This window comes from Pelodiscus sinensis, chromosome 3, assembly GCF_049634645.1.
Source record: "Pelodiscus sinensis isolate JC-2024 chromosome 3, ASM4963464v1, whole genome shotgun sequence".
In the NCBI taxonomy this organism is placed as follows: domain Eukaryota; kingdom Metazoa; phylum Chordata; order Testudines; family Trionychidae; genus Pelodiscus; species Pelodiscus sinensis.
In genome coordinates, this window is record NC_134713.1 from 177,305,412 (window position 1) to 177,325,413 (window position 20,002).

Below are 20,002 nucleotides of genomic sequence, written 5' to 3' on the forward strand. Positions count from 1 at the left end.
CTGTCTCAGTGTGGGTAGATGACCTCTTGGAATCTATTCCAGCCTTACATTTCTATGATTATTACTATTGAAATGTTGTGCTGTACATTCTGCTGACTATACATTCTCTTGTCAAGTAATTTGCAGTGAATCTTGAGTTTTGTCCTACTTTTCACAGCTGGACTCCAATATAAGATTCAAAGAACAAATTTCAGCGGGTACACAATGTGTTTACTGTAGTTTAGCTTTTTACTTCAAATGCCACTGAACGTAGCAGTCTCTGTTAATAAATAATGTTAAACACCACATCGATATCTAGAAATAAATATTGCCACATTTTCTAGCACATACGTACAAGTGTATATACATGTATGGAGGCAGAGATATAATATTTTCTATGACTTTTGTATATGGATAAGATGAAATGAAGAGACTGGGAGGGAGAGGATTGGCACAAAGAGGAAATCATTCAAGGCTAGAGAAAGCTCAAATTACATGAAAGTCTAAGTGTATGTCTACACTACCACCCTAGTTTGAACTAGGGTGGTTAATGTAGTCATTCGAAGTTGAAAATGAAGCCTGGGATTTAATTATCCCGGGCTTCATTTGCATCTTGCCGGGTGCCGCCATTTTTAAATCCCCAGTAGTTCGAACTCCGTGCCCACGGCTACATGTGGCACGGAGTAGGTAGTTCTAATTAGGCTAATTCAAACTACCGTTACTCCTCGTGGAGTAACGAACTACCGTTACTCCACGAGGAGTAATGGTAGTTCGAATTAGAAAGCCTAATTCGAACTACCTACTCCGTGCCGCATGTAGCCGCATGGAGTCCGAACTACCGAGGATTTAAAAATGGCGGCGCCCGGGAAGATGCAAATGAAGCCCGGGATATTTAAATCCCGGGCTTTATTTGCAACTTTGCTTGACTACATTAACCACCCTAGTTTGAACTAGGGTGGTAGTGTAGACATACCGTAAATGTCCCTGCTTTGACTGCTTCTGCAGCTGTTCTAGATGTGTGAAGTCCCTGACTTGTGCCTTATGGGAGATTTGTCTAACCAGGGAGTCTGGCCTTTGGTTCAGAATAATAGCACGAGGCCCCTGAACTATCATTCCCATGACTACCTATGGCTGCATCTCCAAATCAAAATATTTGGGTTTGGGAATAAATATTTCAGGTTCCGATTTTTCATTAAAATTGACATTTTCTGACCAGATCTCCATAGGGTTTTAAAAAATAAAAGGTATCTAAAATATATTAAATGGTGATGAATGGATAAGTCATAGTAGGAGGATGAGAAAATCTTTGTAGAGAGGGCACAGTAGGGGTTTTGTGGGGATGGTAATTAAAGTGTGTAATTGACAAGGTTTTTTATTCACACACTTTTAAAAGCTTGACAAAGGTGCCACGAACATTAGTTTTTGCTGGTAGAGTAATATAACTCCACAAATAAAATATAGATAAGCTCAGAGTAACAGCCACACATCTGATTAAAAATGTATAATATATTCCCATTGGTGACTGTTGATCTGTTTAAAATACGCAGAACTGGGAGTAAGGTGGGAGCATTTGTAAATATCAAGAACATTAAAAAGTTAAAAATACAGATTCAATATGTTGTACTGAAATGACATAAATCAGTATATTGCCTCTGTAATGATCTTTTTCAGAATAGTAGTCCTGAGTCAATAAAAAAATGACTCAAATGCAGAGGATATAAAGATAACCGAAATCAATCTTTATTTTGGCTAACTTCCATTATCATATACTTTAGTCATTTTTAGATCAATTTTCTGCAATTTGGAACTTGAAGAAGTATTAGAATCTGATTAGATCTTAAATTACCTGAAACTCATTTCAATGTTTTTGTCAATATTCTAGAACAAGGTTTTAATCTTCATGTTTCACCTCAGAAGGCAGTGTGTGTGATTCCAACTGATGTTTATATTATTCACAATAAAATAAATATGTATTTTATTGTAGCAAAATGGGATTTGGATGAGTATTGGCACTTCTGCTTTAAAATTCAAAATTTTCAAGACAAACCTGTGTTTTCTCACCTGAATTATATAAGGATGTGAAATTCTGTTTCTAAGAAGATGAATTTGCTTTTCATTTCCACATCCCCAATTACCAGTTTCTATAGCATTTTGAAAATGCAAAACACTTTATTTAAGTGCTAAGTATATTATTATCATGGATTCTCTCTCTGACATTCTAATAAAATAATAATTTGTGTTTCTCCTATGGCATTTTTAGCTCTAACTTCAGAAAATGAGTTCTTTTCTGTTTCTTTTTCTGTTACAGAAATAGCGTTATTTCAAAATAACTTTGAAATAACAGGAGGCATATTCTGACTTCTGTAAATCTAATTCTACGAAGAATAATGCCTATTCTGAAATAGTTTTTTTCAAAATAGGGGCTGTGTAGATGTTCCACTTCTGCTACTTTGAAATAGCCCCTCACCAAAACCATTCTAACTTATTCCTCCTGGGGCTCTAAATCGAGATAGCACATCTACATTAGTGAAGTCTGCCTTGGATTAATTTTTAGGGTTCCCTGCAGTATAGACATGCTATTTTGAAATAAGCTATTTTGGAATAACTATTCTGGAATACCTTATTTTGAAATAACTGTGCAGTGTAGACTTAGCCTAAGGGTGCATCTACACTACACATTTAACTCAAAATAGTTTATTTTGTAATTTTAAACTGCTATTCTGAAATGTTCCTTAATCCTTGTGGAATGAAATTACAGGGATAATGGAATAGCAAGCCCATTATTTCGAAAGTTATTTTGAAATAATGGACTCATTGTCAAGATGCGGAATAGTTATTTTGGGATACCAGAAGTAGCCCGAAATAGCGCCACAGTATAGATGTACCCTAAGTGGTTTTCATAAAGCCGCTGAAGGCCCTAGTTAGTAATAGGTTCATTGGAAAATGCTCACTGATTAAACTCTCATCTTTGAGCCAGAAATTGCACATTCTCTACAGCCTCCTTACACTGCAGTTAGACCCTTTCTACTGGCCTGTGACAGATGGGGCTGCTTAATTAGGGTACAGACATTTGGAATTGGGCTGTAGCCTGATCTCTGGGACCCTTCCACCTTTCAGACCTTCCAGCTTGAACTTGAACCTGAACCCGAAGCTTCAATTAAATAGCTGTTTAGACCAAGCCCCACCAGCCTGAGTGAAATAGTCTGGGCCAGACATAGGTGTCTAACAGCACAGTTGCTCTACCCCAAGCTGAATTTTGGTGCTTGTGTTTATTGGTATTGATGTTGGGAAGGTGTGGGCGGGGGGAGGGGGGAGGGAGGAGGGAGTCATTTTGTTCAGAATTTAAGTTTTCATTAGAAAAACAGCGGACAGAATTTTAAAGATTTTTATGTACCAGATTTTGTGTAGAAATGCATGTGTAATTATCACAATTGTGGAGTTAACTCCACCCGAATGGCTTGTCTAGCTACATGCATAATTACCCAGCTGCAGCACAGAGTAACCATGCATACAAGTTAATCAAACTGTTGTATGCCTAAACTTTTGGGAAATTCTACTTTATCTTCTTAGGGTGTAAGGTGTGAAGAAAATTTCCTAAGTGGGGTGAGTGAAGAGAGTGTTGCTTTTTTGAGACTGTGAAATGAAAACCAACAAAATCACCCCCAAGTCAAAAAGGTGGTAAAGCATTCCAGTAAAAGTGGGAAAACACTTGGTACAAAAATGAAGACTGGCCCTCTATAGGCCAGTACTCTAGTGTAGTTATTGTACCTATGGGGGTGAAGAAACAGGGCAATAAAAGAACCAAAACTGAATGGGAGTCAGTGAGATGTGGAGGAAGGGACACAGAAAAGGTTACTCTGGGCAGTCAAAGCTGACAAGACATGTGAGAGCTGGAGAGGCACAGTTCTTATGCGGGGCTTCTTCATCAACTTGACAAGAATTATCTGACTGGAAGTAACCAAATGCAGTGGTTATTTTCTAAGAGACAGAGCAATAATCATATTCCTGCACATTACTGCCACCCTTAAAGACCTTTCATGAAAGAAAGTATCAGACATGAAATTGGATTCTTGCACTGTGTTTGAAATATATTAAGATCTGGAGGGCAAAGGGGAGGTTATTGGAAGAAGAGGTGAGAAAGGACTTTCTCTCTCTCTTCGTCTCTCTCTCTCTCAGCTTAATTACTAAATTGAGGAGGGAGATAACTATCCAGATAGATATACTCACCTATAGAATGAAAAGTTTGTAGAATAATTGGTCAACTATTCCTTCTTGCTTTGCCATAGAATGCTATGACAAATACCATAATACTGTGGAGGAATGGAAAAATTAGCCTCTTTTATAGATTAAACAACTCTATTTTGATGCTGAAAGAATGTCTAAAGCAATAATTCATTTTAAAGAAATGTTGCAGTCCTTTTTTCTGTTTCAACAGATGTCTACAATCTACACATTTCTTTAAATTTCTAACACTTAATATATCTTTTTTCACTTAAATTTGGAGAAAATATCCAACCCTACTTGCAGCTTCCGGGACTTTTTCAGTCATTGATCTTTGCAAAGATATACTGGCGTATAGAATGAAAAGTTTGTATAATAATGACCAAGGTCACAATTCCATATGAGGGATGGGTGCAGAATATGTCCTAAAGCCATTGTACATTGATTTTTTTTTATAATTTAGGATATAAACTGAACATGCACATGGTCAAAACCTCAATATCTCAATACCTCCAAGTGTGGTAAATTTTGTAACCAGAAATGAAATCTTGGCTCTACTGAAGTCAATGACTTCAACAGGGCTAAGGCTTCACCACAAATCCTTAGGGTTTACAGCTAAGGTTCAAACCATAATCTCCAATCTGGACAACCCCAAACTTTGAGGAATTTGCGATCTGAAATGGAATTGTAATTTTGCAGTGTTGGAATAAACCACTAAGCAAGTGGATTAAGTACTAGAAATGCTGACATACCCTTAACTATAAGGCATGAACCAGTAATGTCATAGTTGAGCTCTCTCCTCTTTCTCTGTCTTATTAACATATGGAAAATGCATGTTTTACTCCTGCTATCTTCTCTTGTCACTCAAGATTATTTCCAAGCCGATCAGTCTGCCCAATGTTAAATCTTCTTTGAATATTTATGCTTGAAAGAGGCAGTGAGTAGGTTTCATATTCACTTTACAATTTCCTTTGAAAGAAAAGTGCAAAATAAAAAGAAATCTTACCAAAATCAATACAAGCCATTTGAGTGCAAATGTCTTTGTTAGAAGGAACTCACATTTTACTTATATATTTGTATTTTCTCTAGAGTTAATTCCTGTTGTATTATCAGAATCCTGTATTAAGCCATTTTGTGATGATGGATTTCTAATGTGACTTTTTCTATTCCCTTCTTCATCACCTATGGTGGTCTAGCAGTGGTTTCTTTCTTGTTTCTCACCACATGTCAATGGCAAGACTAAGTCAACTGAAAAACAAGAATTCCATTCTGCAATAAAAATCAAGGTTTTGACCTTTATGTTTAGTATCTGAGGGGTAGCCGTGTTAGTCTGAATCTGCAGAAGTGGCAAGGAGTCCTGTGGCACCTTAGGGTATGTCTAACCACCATGACGGTTAGGAAGTTTTTCCTAATGTCCAACCTAAGGAAACATTATCTTAAAGAATACATTCATGAATGAATAATAAATTATTAAAATGTTCTAAACATGTAACGGATATGAGAAGTGTGCTTTATAGATGATTTTAAGCAAACTGTTAAAGATAAGTAGAGCTGACTGAATTTTTCTTCGTGAAAACTACTTTTCAGTGGAAAATGGGGTTTTGAGTAAAAATTTTTTGCAAAAAATGTGTTGGCTTTTATTAGAAAATTTAGACTTTTAATTGAAAACCCAAGCACCCCAACACGGAAGAGGTAGTCCAGCTAGGGCTATGTCTAGACTGCAGGCTTTTTTCAGAATAAGCTTTTCTGGAAGAGATCGTCTGAAAAAACTTCTTCCAAAAGTGAACGTCCTTATTGCCAAAGTGCATCAAAAGAGCAATCTGCTTTTTCAAAAGACAGCATCCACACTGAATGGATGCTGTCTCGCATTTAAGCTGTGATGACTATGGACAGAGTGGCCACCAGGGCACCTCTTCTTTTTTCCTGGAGGCCTCTTGTTTAGAAAAAAACCAACCCTCTTTCCTGTCTGCACACGCCTTTTTCCGAAAGAGCTCTTTTGGAAAATGGCATCTTCCTTGTAGAAAGAGGTTTACTAATGTCAGAAAACCCCCTCTGCTCTTTCAATTTTCTTTCAAAAGAACACGACTGCAGTGTGAACGTAATTGAAGTTTTTTCAGAAAAACATCATTTTTCAAAAAAAATTCTGTAATGTAGACATATCCAAGGAGTCCTCACTATAAAGAAATACAAAGCATGCAGAATCCGGACTACAACTGCTGTAGCATTTCTGAATAAAAAGGTTTTGAGTGAAAATTTTCAGTTTCCAGATGAAGAGTTTCATTTTTTGTAAGTTTTCATATTTGATTTTTTCACAGAAAAGTCAAAATTTCTGACCAGTTCTAGATAAAAGCTATTTCTGTAAGCAATTATTGGTTTGTCAAAATTTGTAACAATTAATCATTTAATAACATACCTGTTAATCATTTATTAAACTTTTATCAACTATTTATAAGTGTATCCTTACACTTAAAATATGACCAAATAAAGTTGAATAGTATTTTATCAAGTAATAGAAGGCTCATTTTTTTCCAGATGATTTTGCCAATTATTTGTATAATTTTCCCTTTAAATTTCCTATTTTGAAGCTTGTTTTTAGACATTCATTCATCATGTTAGGGTTTTAACTGCTACCTAGAAATGGATAATTCTCTCTTCCCCCCATCTAAGTTTTCTATCATTCTTTTGATTCAGTATATTTCTGTTAGAAGAAATAAATTTCAGAGACTGTCCAAACATACACCACCATGCCAATTTGAATGTCAGAAGACATTCAAAATTTGACAGAAGCTGACAGGAGAACGTAGCTTAGATTGGAATTGTACTAAAGGATGCAAATCTTCTAGAAATGGGTAGCTCTAGCATGACTTGGTCCTTTAAACATTGGCAACAAAAAGTACTAAAATGATAAAGGATGGAGAGGAAAAGTGTGGGCAAACAGCTGCCAAGAAGCACATTTCTGTGGCAATGTAGAGGCATCTGATCAGCAAAACTCCATACAGAAATCTCAGCTGCACGGAAACACACCTATATTTTGTCATTGATTTCAATGGAGCCAAATTTTCATCCCTGAAGTTTAATGGTTAAATTATGTCCACTCTCCAGTATGTGAGGGCTTTCGGTGGTTTGAACACCAATTCATTTATCAGTACTTCTAGTAAAGAAAAAAGGATTTAGAGAGTCGTGATTTTCTTTGGTAGAGCAGGAAAGTGAGATAGCCTTGATTGAACTAGAAAGAAGAAAGGAGAGAGGGAATGGACGAGGAAAAATTAGGTCAAAAGAAGGGCTTTCTGCAGAAAAAATAGAATCAGTAGGAGAGCTACAGAAGTGTTCAGCTTTATTGGTAAGAGCACAGTCCAGCTTCTTGCTAGGAGCACCACAAAGACATCAAAACATCTCCTGGCTTCCCTTCCTCCCCTTCTTAAATAAAATATGGTCTGAAAAAAGATAGATAGTTCCTATTCTGATTTCTACCTATAACACTGATAGAAATGTAGCCATGTTAGTCTGGTGTAGCTGGAACAAAAAACAGGACTATGTAGCACTTTAAAGACTAAGAAGATGGTTTATTAGGTGATGAGCTTTCGTGGGCCAGACCCACTTCCTCAGATCAAATAGTGGAAGAAAATTGTCACAACCATATGTACCAAAGGATACAATTAAAAAAAATTAACACATATGAAAAGGACAAATCAAATTTCAGATTTGTCCTTTTCATATGTGTTAATTTTTTTAAATTGTATCCTTTGGTATATATGGTTGTGACAATTTTCTTCCACTATTTGATCTGAGGAAGTGGGCCTGGCCCATGAAAGCTCATCACCTAATAAACCATCTTGTTAGTCTTTAAAGTGCTACATAGTCCTGTTTTTTGTTCTACCTATAACACTGTAAGGTAAGATGGTGATTAGAGGTAAATTTCTGATATAATTCATTCATCTGAAATTACCACCTCTGTTCAAATAATGTGTTATATTTTTTTTAGCCTGCATAGAAAGAAGCATGGAGTACCAGTTTTCCTAATTGATCATGTCCTCTAGACTTTTAAGCCTGAGACATAGCATTATCAAATGATTTTTAAAAAAGGGAAAAAAAAGAAGGTATATGAAAATAATTGCACTATAATTAATTCCTTCAATTAAACCAGCAGGTCTGGCTACTGTGGTTTATTGTATTACATTTTGGTTCCATCTATTTTTGAATAGCTATTTTATGTGAGCCTAATTCTGATCTTGCACTGGTGTAATTTAATTAATTTCAGTGAGGGTACCTATAGATTTATCTTGACACAAATCAGATCTGAATCAGGCCTTTTATACATTATTGAAAAAACAAATGTTAAAGCCTTGAGAGAATAAGAAAATGATCTATTATGTTTTGGCAACTGCAGCCTCATTTCCTACCTGCTGTTCACTTTGTGGTAGCTATGAACCAATTATTTTAAATGGAAAGCAAACCAGTTGTGAGAATCCATTAAGTAATCATTATTGTGCTACTACAAAAAATTTGGCCTTTTTTAGACCATTGTAGGGAATAGAGTCAAAGTCTTTTACATGCTTTATTCAATCTCCCACCTTTCCCCCATCACACTGGCAGTAGAAATGGTTTTCAAAGTCAGAAACCTTCATGATCAGTAAGGCCTGGTCTACACTACAAGGAAAGGTCAGAGTAAGATACGCAACTCCAGCTACATAAATTACGTAGCTGGAATTGACATATCGTAAATCCCCATTCACACAATGGGAGGTTGACACTTACTCCTTGCAAGGAGTAGGAGTACCAGTGCTGACAAGGGTGCCCTTTGCATTTGATCTGTGGATCTATCTATACTACGCCCACTAAATTGAAACTCGGAAGATCGACTGGGGCAGTGTTGACCTTTCATGTAATGTAGACATGCCTTAAGAGATGAATACTAAACCATGGCTGGGATTTTCAAAGAAAGTTAGTCATCCAGCCCCCACTGGAATGCAATGAGATCTGGGTGCTTTACTCTGGTAGGATCCTTTGAAAATCCTATCCCCCTAGGAATAATTCAGATACATCCTCTTTATCTATAGAATTGCTACCTAAAGCATTTCCACAACAGAGTGATTTTCTTAACGAGAGATGCTGACTTTTAATACTGCAGTTCACCTTTAGGCTCAACATAGGGAAACCGAAGGCCAAAGTCAGATGAAATATGTAAGTTATACTCCCGCAGAGTAAATTCAACTCCCTTACACTTAGGTCTTGTCTATGCTGCTCAGTGCCCCCTCATGTACATGGTGTATGCTGACAGAGGGAGGATTTCTCCCATTATAGTATCACCATCTCCCCAAATCACATTAGCTATGCCAATAAAAGCACTCATACATTGGCATAGCTACCTAAACACTGGGGTTTTTGCTAGCATAGCTATTTTGGCTGGGCGTGAGTGTTTTTTTCATTGCTGTGCTGAAAATACTCTGCAGTGTACATCTGACTTAGGACTCTACTTTGATCTGAACAAGTGGCGGTAGGTAAGCTGTCCCCCACTCTAGGAAACCTGGTCACTCAGACACTCAGATATAATTGGAAATCATTCCTCCTTGCTCTCGGGTTGCTGCTAGCTTGCAGCTGTAATAAATTACTATTGCTCCTAGCCCTAGCATTAGATTAGTGGGGAGCTGGAGCCGAAGCCTTGCAGATTATTGCTGACTTGCTCTGAGGAGGATGTAGCTATGTGGTTCCTCACTGGTGAAAATAACTTAAAATGTCTTACAGGTATTGTCCTATTGCAACCTAGATTCCTGCCTGCTTTTTAAATAGCTCCTGTTGGCTTTTGCTACAGCTCAGCCAGCTCTTGCCAGAACTGTGTACCATGGCGCACCCACTTACTTTCACCTCTGATAGTCCCGCTTACATCTGGGCACATGGACCCAGTACCAGGTAGCCTGTATAGGACTACAGTTCTTACAAACTTAAGACTCCTTTTGACTTATTGCCTATGCAAGAGTGCTAGAGTCATAATTTGGCCCCTAAACTCCCGTACACACTGACTGTTTCCTGGAGCTGAATAATAAGGTCAGTATTGCTTTAATTTATGCCTTCCTTCACTTTTGGGTATCTGCATTAAACCATCACAGAGAAAACAGACTGGCGTCTATACTGCCCGCTCGCTCTTGCGCAAGGAAATTTACAGTACGGCGTGGTAAGAGAGGGCTTCTTGCACAAGAGCTATGCTTTTTTTAACAGGTGTAAGCCCTCTTGCGCAAGGAGGGCAGTGTGGATGCTTGGCAGGGATTTCTTGTGCAAGAAAGCCTTATGGCTAAAATGGCCATCAAAGCTTTCTTGCACAAGAGAGCGTCCATACTGCCATGGGAGCTCTTGTGCAAAAGCAGTGTGCACATGGCAGTGTGGACGTTTTCTTGTGCAAGACTTCTTGCACAAGAACCCTTGCGTAAGATATTCTTGCGCAAGAAGTGTAGACATAGCCATTGAGTCTAAGTAAGTGGACTCTGAATACAAATGGGTGTAACATGCACACTTTAAATATCCTCTAGACTGTTTCTCCGAATGAATCAAATAACAGGAAGATGCTGAATGTACTACCTGAAGCAGTAATATCCTTAGAGGCTAGAACCAATACATTGGCTCCTAAAATGTTACATGAAAAAATAGATGTGGATAACATGGAAAGCAGTTCTCAGACTGAGAAATGGACTCTGGAAGATTTATCTAAGAGTCAACACATTTGGGGTAGAAAGACAATGGAATTTCAAATAGCAAAGCAGAAGTAGAAAACTGAGGATTTGGGGATTGCCCACTAGATAGCACATTAGTACACATTGCACAGTTTCTCCAAGAGTCAAGGCTACATCAGCCCCTTGCATTGGATTGTAATTGGAGATGAATCCACATCTATGTGTAAACTGAGTACAGTAACACTCAGGAACTTAGCTTACTCGTAGAACACTATAAATATAAGCGGTACCTTACAGAACAGAGCTTTTCAAATCATGATTCATAGGCTACTGGAGTATGTGAACAGCAAGCATTTCTTCTCTGAAGCCAGTTCCTTGGTGTTCAGCTTCATATTTGTACTGGCCACATGCCTTGTGGGTTCAAAATGTGTGTGACTGTAAAAAAACTGATTTATTTAGGTTAAACAAACAAAAGATCTGTACAGTTAGGAAGAGTCTTGTGAAAGACTTGTGTTCCTGCTTGAACTCAGTGAGTATTTATAGCAATTCAATACTAAAGCTAAACTAATCATTGATTTGTCAATTTGGTGGTCAAAACCAAACAATAAAAAATAGTTTCCCTACCATTTTTTCAAGAAAATAGCAACCATCCATTTGGATCAAAGGAACCATTTGGAATATTTTGGGGTGTTCATCCTTTTTAATGTTTACAAAAATTACTAAATTTCTAAATGAAACAGTGTTTTGAAACAAAAAGTCAAGATGTTTTGTTTTCAAATTGCTGATACTGTTGATTTCTAAACACATTTTTTTTTGGTTGAAACTAATTTTGGAATCTGAATTCACATTTTTTCAGTGTCCTGCAAAATGCATTTTCCAACAAATTTACTATTTTTGAAAACATATTTGCCCCTGCTTATGTTCTGTTGTGTCATTAGTCATATCACTTTAAAAGTCTTTGGCCTCAACTTGTGCAAAAAAGTGAGTCTTCAGATGAATATTTGTAAATGATTTCAAACTTTCTATGCTGCTGATCAAATAAATCTCAAAAATCTTAAACCATTCAGCAAAAGAATGGCTGCCCCATTCTTGAGTAGTAGATTGGCTTTCGATTTCTTCAGCACTAAATAGCTGGTAAAAAAAGTTGACAGTCTTTTCTAATAAACCATGATGAAGTAAGGGAAGAAGATGTGTGGAAGTAATTTTGCTCTTTAAGGGACAACTGCAGTTGCTACAGGGATTACTGCTGCCCTGAAATAGCTCTGTTATTATTCTCCAACCTGAGGAGGAATATTTGTTCCCTTTGATCCCTTGTGGTCTTGTCCAATGCCTATTTCAGATGCTTAAGGTTTGGCTGTAAACAAAGAAATAAGTAACAGGTTAATATTAAATTAAGGTTGAATATTAAATTAAGGACTGCCTACTCCCTGCATGTAGGGCTATCAAAATGTGGTAATGATGCTGGGTGCCATTATAGTTCATAAGAAAGTGCTAAATGTGTTATTAAGCCACTGCAACAATGAAGTGAACAGTGGAAAAATAGAAGAGTCTTATCTCAGAATAAAATTGGCTTCAGAAGAGAGGCACGAAGCATGACAATAATGCTACATGGACAAACATTTTTGTGCACAAAGAAATATTATTCAGTGGTTACCTGCTTCTACAGGATGGTAAATTAAGGACACTAAGATCAGGCCAAATTTCTTCATTCTTATGTCTTGCTTTTATTGAAGTAGCTGCTGGAGGCCTCAGCTTGGTGGTGGCCTCAAAGTGTTAATCACTGTACAAACATCGAATGAGCAGGCGTTTCTGTTCCCAGGAGCTTACAGTATAAGGTGCCAGTCCTACAAAAGCAAAACAAAACTTAACCATCTGCTTAAATGTATATATGTGAGTAATCCCACTGAAATCAATATATCTGCGCTTATGCACTCATGTAAGCCCTTAGGCTACGTCTACATTTTCCGAAAATGCTTTTAACGGAAAAGTTTTCCTTTAAAAACATTTTCAGAAAAGCACGTTTAGATTGGCAGGATGCTTTTCCGCAAAAGCACTTCTTGCGGAAAAGCGTCCGTGGCCAAACTAGATGCGCTTTTCCGCAAAAAAGCCCCGATCACTATTTTCGCGATTGGGGCTTTTTTGCGGAAAACAGTACAGTGCTGTCTATACTGGCCCTTTTGCGCAAAAGTCTTTCAGAAAATGACTTTTGCCCGAACGGGAGCAGCATAGTATTTCCGGAAAAGCACTGATGATCTTACATGAGATCATCAGTGCTTTTCCAGAAATTCAAGCAGCCAGTGTGGAGAGCTGGCAAGTTTTTCCGGAAAAGCTGCTGATTTTCCAGAAAAACTTGCCAGTCTAGACACAGCCTTAGTGGGCTGGCGCTAAAACCACTGAAGGCAGTACTTCCTAGTTACACCCATAGCTGACTAGCATGAGGGAAACCAGAATCAGCCCTGTCCTCACTTAGGTTTTCATGAAACCATAAACATTCTGATTGGGTTAACAAACATTGAGGAATTTTCCATTATCTCTAAACAAATGAGCCTGAACCTGAAAGCCTCTCTCATGGAGTTCCCCTCGAGGGTTTACAGGATTGAGCCCACTACAGTTTCTAAGTTAAGCATCATCCCAAACATAGTGAATAATTATAGGGCTAAATCAGACTTGAAAAGCACTTTTTTTGCTTCCTTGGTAAGGAAATGAGAAGGGCTCAGCAATGGGCTTCATCACTACAGTATGCTGTGGCACACTCAGTGTGAATTATTACAGATGTCTTTCTAACATACTATCTGATGCGACACTTCAAGGGCTTCAATTAGTACAGAAGAGCATCATTCAAACAGTTGCTGATGTTAAATCAAGTCAGTGGGTGAACTCAGACAGTCATTCTGTCTGTAATTACCTGACAATTCATTGATTTTTAGACAAAAGCTTCTTGGGCTACTATTTCTTACCTCTGTTGTTTTCATACCCCAGTGAGTTTGCTGTACCCTCTGATTCTTGATAGAGGGAAGCATAGAAGCAGATCTTTGGATCTGTTCGGAGCATCACTTACAGCCGACTATAGTGTTGCATTTGATTACCACAGGATTAAATGAGCAGAGTTTCAGATCCTCCATATGTTAATTTAAATCCTTAATAAAGGTGACAACAGGGTAAAGGAAAAACATCTTTGAGAATAAAGAAAGTCAAGTGATTACACTATAGCAGTGTTTTCAGATTCTGTTTTTTAAAGGCACCATGCTTCTGAGAACACTGTATTCAGACAGGCCTCTGAATCCAGAATCACGGAGGTCATATCACTGCCACGGGTGATTCTTGTAGATCATGTCTGATGCCTCCTGAAAGAACTGTGTGGGGTAGCATACAGTATAGTAGAACACCAGAACTGGTCCTAAATACCTATTCACAGTTAACATCCTGTCTCACCTTGTCCTCCACGGATCTATAGCCAGAAGGATGTCTACTGCTGTATTTGTTATGCACCTAGAGAGAAGACTCCAGCACTCAGAAACATCAGGTCAACAACTTTTGTAAGCAGCCTGCCAAATTTTTTTTAAATAAATAGGTATTTATTTTATCATATTATAATTAGAGTGATTAGTGCAGCTTGTGATTCAGGCACTGGACTGTGAGGAGATCTGAGGGAAAATGCGCGGCAATGCCACGGGCTGAGTGATCTTGGGTGAGTCACCTAATCCTTTATGCTTTAGTTTCCCTTCTGTAAAATGAAGATAATACTTCCTTTCTCCCATCCTTCTGTCTATATAGAGGATAAGCTTTTTTGAGACAGAGACTGACTGTCTCTTGCCATGAATATGCACATTGAATAGCACAGAAGAGCTCCAAACTTAGTTAGGGTATGTAGGCATTAATGTAATACAAATCGTAGTATAACATTTGGAACCTAATTTGGTCATGTCGTACACATTAGGTTCAGGGATGCTGACAAAATGCTGGGTCCCTGGGCCAGGTGAGGGGGCATTGGCTCCAGGAAGGGCGGGGCTTCTGGGGGAAGAGGCTAGCCTCCCTCATCCAGCCTTTCTGTGCTGCCCTGCCCACTCTACCCAGGCTCTGATGGTGATTTAAAGGGCCTGTGGTTCTGGCAACTGCCATTGCGAAGGTAGTAATGATAGCAGTCAGGAGCTCTGGGCCCCTTTAAACCACTGGGCCCTGAGACAGCTGTCCCTTTGCCCACCCTCCTGATAAGGTTAGCCTGAGAGATGCATTAATTAACTCCTCTACATATAAAATATATTTAAAAGCTTTGAAATAAGCAGATTTTAAACTAGCAGTATCCACATATTGACGCATAGGATTTCAGAGTAATATTTCATATAGACTTACACTGCTATATATATATATATATATATATAAAATATATATATGATGCCTAATGCTACATGTTTGTTCCAGTGATGACACAATGGCATCATCCAAAGTGAGGGCATTGCCGATTAGTTTTACATACAATTTTAAGCATCTAAAAAAGGCCTATGCAGAAAGGCAGCATTAAGGATAACCTAAAGTCACTGGGTGTAGGTCTACACTGCAATGTTAGTTCAGAATAACAGATGTTATTCCAAAATAAAGTACGCGTCTACACACAAGCAGTTATTTCAACATAATGTCAAAAAATGACCATAGGACTTCTTACTCCAGCTCCTGTAACTCTGCTGTGTAGACAGCGCCAAAAGCCAAATTAAGCTATTTTGACTTAAGCTATGCAATTGTTATTCAAGTTGTATAGCTTAATTCAATTTTAGCCCTGCTGTGTAGATGTGCCCTAAGTGTTCTAACATCTCAGATTTCCACCTGTTGCCCAGGTCTTAAGTCTATGAACTAAAGTTAAAATTTAAAACATGATTCTTCGAAGAAGCAAATATAACTAACTGCCTGTGTATAACGAGACAGCAATCTGTGGAGCCAACTAACTGAGCCTGGAATTTTATATTTTTGCGAGTCTCTATTGAGTTAAACACTTTTTTTTATTAGGGAGGAGGGGTGTCTCCCAGCTCAGAATATAACTCCCATATATACATGATCTAGGAAGCCTAGTCCAATATCTCACTGATGCCCCAAGGAGTGAGACTAATTAAAATGGTAAACTGAACAACTGAAACCTGACCATTTAGGGTCTGGCACCAGCTAAACATTATAGGTGAAATCCCGCCCCTATGGAAATCAATAGGAATTTTGCCACTGATTGCAAGAGGGGCCAGGAATCCATCTCTGTAACAATGCATGTCAATTAATAAAGGCCAGATTTCCAAGAAAGATAATACATTGAACAATACCACCAGGAGAAAGAAATGAATAGATTGAGATCTGACCCATAGTCAAACAAGAAGCAAAGCTGATCTATTTGAGACAGATCAATGCATAGAAGCCACCCAGGAGAGAGGAGGCTCAAGAATTGGAATGTAGCTAATAGCCATTTTGGAGGAAGAGATTCTGTAGGATGTTGTTAAGAAATAATCAACTCTTTGGAGACCAGAATGTGATACCTAGGAGCAAAATAAAGTAGATTTATCCAAGTACAAAGGACTGACAAAAATGGGTTCACACTAAATTGAAATGCATGATGCTGAGCGAAAAAACCTGTATCTTCACAGTGGGGAGTGAAACATTGGCAGTGATGTAGCCTAAAATGTATGGATGAAATACTTGTTTTGCTTTCAGTAGCTTGTCAGTGTATCAGTTTTCAATTATCATCTGGCTTTCTGTCCTGTGTTCTCACTGTAGTTTTAACAGCTTTTTATTTTATTGTCTAGTATTTAGCAAACTACTTTTAATCAGTGTTGCCACTTCCCCATTCCCTCTCTAGCCATAAAAATTCACCCTGTGCACAAGGCCCACGCTAGTTTTGTTAAGTCCAGTTTAAACTCTAAAATCTATGGTCACGTCAGACTTCAGTGACTGATTCTGCCTTGTGAACATACAATCATTAAATTGCTTTGGCAATACTACTGTAACTATGCAGAAGTCATTACACCAGAACAGCTTATTTCTGTGCAGAAAGAGAAATAAACACCACGGCTGCATCTAAACTGGCATGATTTTGCGCAAATACTTTTAACAGAAAAGTTTTTCCGTTAAAAGTATTTGCGCAAGAGAGCATCTGTACTGGCATGTGCCTTTGCGCAAAAGAGTGTAGACGCTCTCTTGCGCAAGGAAGCTCCAATGGCCATTTTAGCCATCGGGCTTTCTTGCACAAGAAATTAACTTGGTTGTCTACACTGGCCCTCTTCTGCAAGAATACTTGCGCAAGAGGGCTTATCCCTGAGCGGGAGCGTTGGCGTATTTGCACAAGAACCACTGATTTTGTACAGTACAAAGTCAGTGTTCTTGTGCAAATACTCGCAGCCAGTGTAGACAGGCGACAAGATTTTGTGCAAAAACGGCCAGTCTAGACGCACCCCACCTGTATAAGGTACCTTTATACTGTTCTAGTGTAACTGTTCATAGTAGGGGTTGCTCTGGTATAATTTTTTATGGAAAAAAAATGTTTATCTACGCACACAAGCAAAATAAATCAGTTTATTCTGCAGTCACTGTCCAGGATTTGCTCTCCTTGCCTCATGGAAATCTGTACAATCTAACCAAGCTCTACACCAGCTTCTTTTTAAATTTAACTTTATATCTATTGTTCTTAGTGTGTTAAGACTTCCATAAGCTTTGAATACCCTCCCCAAGCTGGCCTTACACTTTCTTATCAGTCTGAAGGCTGGTCGTCAACTACAGGTTTAACTCCTTTCTATTTATGTGTCCTTTATATCTTAAATGTGTCACTGGCACAGGGCAAGACTCACCACCATGGCACCTCCTGCCAGTAGCACTGAAATTAGCTCGTCAGCTCACAGGGCATCTCCCTCTGGCTGGTGCCCTTCGTGTCCTAGCTCTGTGCTACCCACAGTCTCTCATTCTGGACCCGCATCACTCCCAGACCACAGTGTCTCTGGCAGTGCCCCCTACAACTGTCCCTCATCCCCCTTCTAAGGGTCTACCTCTACACTCTGGTGACCCATTGCCAGTTGTCATCCAGCCCCTGCCTCAGAGGCAAACTTCAGTCTGAAATGGACACTCATCATTGACAAGGGGACCTGCTGCCTTTGCCTATCCTGGCTGCCTCTGTGCAGCCCTAGTAGCCTCAGGCCTTGCTTCAGGCCCTGCAGCCTGGTAGCTTGCCTGGCCAGAGCTTCCCCAGCTCTGCTCCAAGTCAGGCAGCCACTAGCTTCCCTGGCAGCCAGGCCCCTCCTATACCTCAGCAAGAGTGTGTCTCTTCTCCTGCCAGGAGTCCTTATTTATACAGCCCCAGCTGGGCCTTATTATCAGTATCTGTCTCAGCTGTGGGGCTGTGCTCTCTCAGCCATCTTCCAGAGCTGGATTTTGCCCTTAATTTTGCCAGTGCAGGAAGACATCTGTCACAGTCCCATTCTGCCTTGTGTGTCCTTCACAAACATTAAAGCTTACAGCTTACTTGCTTCATTGTCCCACTAAGCTCTCAGAAAGGCATGTACGTTCTCTTTGCATTTATACCTTTCAGCATCTGCTTTCTCATTATGTTTTTATCAGTAAAGTTTCTCAAACTTGAATTTAATTGAAATAGTGGTTTTCATCTGTGAAAACTGCACTTTTGGTTTGTGAAGCCATTACTTCTGGTTCTTGAGCTTTAAATAGTCCCTACGAGCAGCCAGATTGTGATCCTTCACTGAGTGCACAAATAGGACAGAAGTGGAGATGTCTTTATGGCTCCTTAAATGTCAACAGCAAAAGGGACACATTTTGAAGCCAGAAGAGCTTTTTCTGGGGATCTAGTCTGACCTCCTGCTTAGCACAGGCCATAGAATCAAGCCCAGCAATTTCTGCATCAATCCCATAACACAACTCCCATGATACTAACTCCTTTTATTGTCACCTTATGTCTGCAGCTAAGGCTCAGTGAGAAAACAAACAGCCAGGAGGCTATATTTTTGGCCTAGCCTTCTCTTTAATTCTGTTTTTTGGGCCTTTTACTTTTGGGAATCTGGTCTTTAATGAATATTAAAGAAAAATATTCATTAATCAGCACAATTCAGATACTCTACTGATACCATGGACCTTGTTGGAGCTGCAGAAAAGACTTTTTACAGCTACTAAAACAGATGTTTGCATAGGTACATGCATTTTCCCTTAGATAATCCAAGGGGATAAAGCTAAAAAATATACTAATGGGTACCACAGGCAAGCTAACTTGTCAATATGCATTGAATAGCAGCACTGCACATCATGCCAGGATAAAATTCTCTCTCAATATTTTGAAAAGAGCAACAGACCAGTGCCACCCTCCCTGTCTGCCCCTGTGATTACTGTTTGACAAAGAACATTGTGTTTTCAATTTCATGACTTTCAGCTTTTCATGCTGATATAAACAGATTGTATCACTGCCAAATTGCACCTGGAAAAAAAATCTTATCAACTTAACCGTTAGACAAACAAAACCCATCCTGCTGTATAGCAACAACACAATTGAGGTTTTCATCTCTCTTTTCCCTCTCATCTGATAACACATTTCTACCTATAAACCGGGGACAAACCCAATACCTATAACACTATTTTCTTACCTCCTTGTGCCTGGTTCTAGATAAAAACTGTTGAAGTATAATTGCATGTGATCACTGTATATAGCCTGCTCACAAATAAAACATGTTTGCCTCACAAAGTACAGACAGCCTAGACTGTAGAGTCTCCAATAAGATCTGAATTTTTTGCTGACTTCAAATGTGAATGTTTTGCTAGGGTGGCTAAAACTCTGTGTATTGCAATGATAGTTTAGACCATTTTCTTTATCTGCTTTGGGCTATGTCTCTACAGAGAAAGATAAAAGGCACAACCCAAGGCAAGGTTTGCACATTTGACTCGTTGGGGAGTTGCACTCAGCCAGGTGCATTTGGAAAACATTTGGATTCTTCTGTGTAGAGAGAAGATGTTACTATTGAGTATGCAGAACCTTGTGCACTAGGGAAATCAATGGGAACATTAGTTGCTCAGCATCTTTGAATGGTAGGCTGCTTTTATATTGGGTCCCAATTATAAATTGGAGTCCTTAAACTTAGGTGCCTTTGTCCTTATGACTCTCAAGACACATATTACAGACA